The sequence below is a fragment of the Trachurus trachurus genome, assembly GCF_905171665.1.
Source record: "Trachurus trachurus genome assembly, chromosome: 7".
NCBI lineage: Eukaryota > Metazoa > Chordata > Actinopteri > Carangiformes > Carangidae > Trachurus > Trachurus trachurus.
In genome coordinates, this window is record NC_139901.1 from 26,599,225 (window position 1) to 26,603,881 (window position 4,657).

The window sequence follows — 4,657 nt, forward strand, 5'->3', positions numbered from 1 at the left end:
CGGTCTGTGAATCGAACCACACAGCCCCACTCTCCGCTCCACAATGTGCTGACAGAGATGAGGGATTAAGGCTGAGAAGAAACAGATGAAGGGGAGGAAGCACAGATCAAAACCTTTACATTCCTACAATACTCAGACTGCCATGGCTTACATTCCTCCACTACTCACCTCTCCGCACACAGCAGCTGTCTAATCACTTTAGCACAAGTTCACTTCGCCTTCGCCTTCCCCTAAAGCCCTCAACTCCACCAGCCAGGACTCCAGGTATAGATAGACTTCGCTGTGCTCTGCCGCCCCTTTCTCTGGCTGGCAAAAGCTGACGGTGCCGCCGTGGCGTCCGAAAAAGCCCACAGCAGAAACACTACAGCTATTGAGCCCCGAGGAGGAGCGCCTCCCGGCCCGGCCGTCTACACTGGCACAGGCCATTGTTTGTGTTGGCCCAGTGTATAAAGGCAGCCTTTCTCATGTCTGACTCCTCAGTCTTTGATTCGCGAAGGAACACAGTGACTAAACAACAGGGGGCTGCCTGTAGTGATGAGATGTGTCAATATGTCAGACGCTGCCAAATTCCTATTTGTTGTTTTCTCGCTGGGACACGAAAAAAAAAAAAAAAAAAAAAAAACGCAGTCAAGAATCCTGAGGGCGTCACTGTGCGATTTCAGCATCATAAAGAATTGAAAGATTTCCTTTCACTTCCTGCTCCACTTGGAAGCTGAAGCACCGAAACGTATTTCATATTAATGGCCCTCATTAGACTGACAGTGACAGAATCATTCAGGAAACACAATGTTGTTGTAGGAGAACGTGCCTAAAAGTGGTGAAGTGAATACAGATGTGGGGAAGTGAAGGCAGCTACGATCCGCTGCACGAATACTGTCAAGTTACCTGAAAACACAACTTCCAACATGGAGGAGTCATTGTGATAAATAAATCTCATCACCACAGGATAATGATGCTTTATCATTATCAAGATTTTTGGCTCTATGTGTTCAATAAGTAAGAGCATTTTCCGTATTTCTTGAGTCTGACCAATAGTGAAAGTCAGTATCCGAGGGAAACTGCTGCATCAGGATCCCATTTGTCAAAGGAAATACTGACTGGTAGGTTTTTTTTTTTCCCCCTCTCTCTCCTCCATCCATTTTGCACATCCATGCAGGAAACAACCTCCACTCTCCAGACTCCAAGTCATCAAAGAGTGAAGAGAAAACTCAGGATCAGTTTACATGTGATGAGAACTTTGCCCAGAGGCAATGAAAACTTGATCAGTTCTGTTTAAATATTAATGCAGAGCCACAGTTGAAAGCGCCTAAACAATGAAAGCAGGATTAAAAAAGAAATAATTCATGAACCCCCCATCACTCTTGTTTATGTCTCCACCACACATGCATGTCAAAGTTTTTGGGGAGGTTGACAACGAACCAGAAGAACTTGAAAAAGCAGAAAATGACCAGATAATATACTGTATATATCTATATATATATTTTTTCAAAGTTTAACAGACAACCAGGAAGCAATCAATCACAGAACAAAAGCGCAGAGATAAAGCGGTCGTGCTCCATCTACATTCCTCTTCCTCAGGAATGTAAAAAAAAAAAGGAAGCTGATGGAACCTTTTGTGCAGGTCACGAGAGTGCTGAGGAATGAATTCATGTTGACATATTCCACTGGAACAAGATATCCTGAGTGTGCAAGTTCCATTCATACCACATTTCCCCAAGACCTGGTGGGTGCAAGTCAGCAGATCTTATATTTCAACATACGCCCCCATTCAGGCGGGCGAGGTCGGACGTGAAGACACGGCGAGAGACAGAGACAGAGACAGAGAGAGAGAGATTCTGAGAATAACAAGCAGACTGGAACTCGTGATAACGAGCGACCCCTGTGAGGAGGAGCCAGGCTGCACCGTGTTTATTGTTTCATTTCTGTCAATGCCTCCAATAACCTCCACTTGAGACGGTGCCAATGCTTGTTTTTTTTTTGTTTTTTTTCCTTTTACAAGAAGAGAGGGTTACAGAGAGGAGCATATGGATCCATTCACCCCGCCTATGACAAACTACCTGACAGCAGCTAATGTTGTTTGGCTTCCATTTAATTCACACCACCATCAAAGCTTATTGGATGGTCTCTAGCACGAATTGGAACTCAATAAAGACGCGAGGCCTTCTGGGGCCAGCTGCCCAGTTTTGTTTGCAACACACCAGGGCTGATAAGAGGAGCCTAAGAACTAAAAAAAAAGAAAGAAAGAAAGAAAGAAAGAAAGAAAGAAAGAAAGAAAGAAAGAAAGAAAGAAAGGCGTACCTGTCATTACAGAGGAATGAATTTCAAACACGGAATGCGTCTGTCTGCTGCCCTGCTTATATCCTTCGAGGTTTGATGTATATGCTCCACAGAGCTTACTGTATTGACTGAAAGCACAGCCCAGGGCTCTGCAGGCTGCAGGGTCTATCGATCTGTAGACCCTCAGTAACTTATTAGAGGCCCCCTGTCCCAGCTCTTTGAGCCCACAGGATAACAAACTGCTTCTTTATGCAGCTGCTTCTGTGTGTTACAAGCTGTAGCCTATTCACGTCAAGATACGTCAGCCTGAAGAGAAGTGAATAATATGTGTGAGAAATAGAAACGGCGGTTGATCGCTGATATTCACGTCTTTTTCACTTCAGTAAGACTTTTTTTTTTTTTCAGGCTTTTTCATCACACCCACTTCCAAAATAAATGCGGTTTGGACGAGGATGTGGAAATATCAGAGGGCAGAGAGGATGTTTCTCTACCTCCCTTTTTTTCTGGGATCCTACAAATCTGCCCGAGAGGCGGAGAGGGCCACGGCCAGGAAGACGGATGTGTTTCGACATGCTGGTTTTGGGCTGTTTCGATCAAATGAATACTGGTCTAATTCCATTAAGCTAATCAAATGAACTTCCTGACGGCCTCAGGTGTCAATCAGAAACAGGCAGTTGTATCAGCAGGTTAATTCTCACGCCCATGTGTTAATCTATGACTGACGTGAAGATCAACACAGACCAATATGAGAATGTTTTCTCTTTTGGTGGAGCCTGTTTCCTCAAGCTGCTTCTACATTAAAGTTACAGTCTGAATTCCCGGAGTTCACTTGGCCTTCGTTTTTTTTTCCACATTTGATATATTGGCTTGGCAGGACTTGGGTGAAGTAATAACTATGTGGGTGGAAAAAGGAATATTTAATCCATGGGACAGAGCAGTCTGATGCTGTTTTACATCTGGTCTACCTCAGCTAATGCTCTGTGGTCCTTAACCTCACGTCTGCTGTTTTGAGTTTACATCACATTCACGCTGAGTATTAATAATGTGCAGGTAAAAAGATAAACACTGTGTCCTGTATTTACTGTCAGCTTTTCTGGATACTTCCCCCCCGTCTCCAACAAATCCACTGAGAACGCGAGGTCAACAGCCTCACTTAAAGCTCGAACACGCTGTACAACATGCTACAAACGGTGCAGTGACAGCAGGGAGGAGCAGTTTCAGAGGGAGGGATCTGGTGAGTCAGCAGCACGGTACATGTAACATCCTCAAGCCAACTCTGAGAAACAGGATGAGATCCTTTTCCTGGTTTCCTTGTCCTCAGCTGCTTAAGGAGGACTCAGTCTGAGTGCGACAGGTTCACTGTATCTTCTCCTGCTCCTACATAAACATCTGCTCTGCGTAAGGTTAAGATTCCTATAGACGTTTGCTCCCTGAGTCCTGAGTGTCTTGTTAAAGCAGCCGTGAGACCTTATTTCCCCATGTGGACACAACACAGAATAATGAGCATCGTATCCAGGGAAGTCGTCGGATCGCCGTTTTTGACATTACTTTGCATTTAATGATGAAACGCCGAGGAATTCTGTGTAATAAAAAAACCTATTGAGATTCATGGCTGCTGTACTGTACTTAATAACCCCAGAGGGGAATTCTGCCTCTTTCTTTTTTTATTTTTTTTTATTATTTGCCTTGCCACAAAACGTAACTGGGCAACATCCTGCACCAGGACAACGTGATAACATGTGACTTGACGGAGTGTAAACACAGGGCGGGCAGAGAGGGACGAGCTGGGAGTGGGGTGAGGGTGACATGAAATGGACTGAGGGAAGGACAGAGAGGAAGAAGAAGAAGGGGCGAGTTGCATGTGATGTAAAGAGCGTGCAAACAAACAGTACACATTACCCAAGTACAGTGCAGCTCTGTATTCTCCCACTGACACTCTCACGTACGAGTGTATGAGTGATGAGGAAAGGAGCCGTCTCACGCTCTGACGCTCTGCATTTCTAACAGGCTCTAATGATGGGCCCGGGCAGGCCATCCATTCTGTTAACAGGTCTAATGAGAGCAGGTCCAAGTGGTGCACCGAGCGCACACCGAGCCCTTAATGAACAAACTGTCGGGAAAACAGTTCAGCGGAGGTCCTGCTTATAGGTTTCATTGAAAAGATGTCAACAGGATGCTTGACATGAGCGGGATAATCAAGCAGGAATGTGCCGTGAATCGGAAAACATGTGAGGAGGATGAGAGATGATGAGGAGTAGAGAGAGGCCTGCATGGCTGGTCCAGAGTCAGCAGCAGAATGAGATGAGAGAGAGGTCTGAACAAGCTTGTGTGGAGTCCTGAATGTTTTATATATAAAACAGCGGGTGGCAAATCACACACA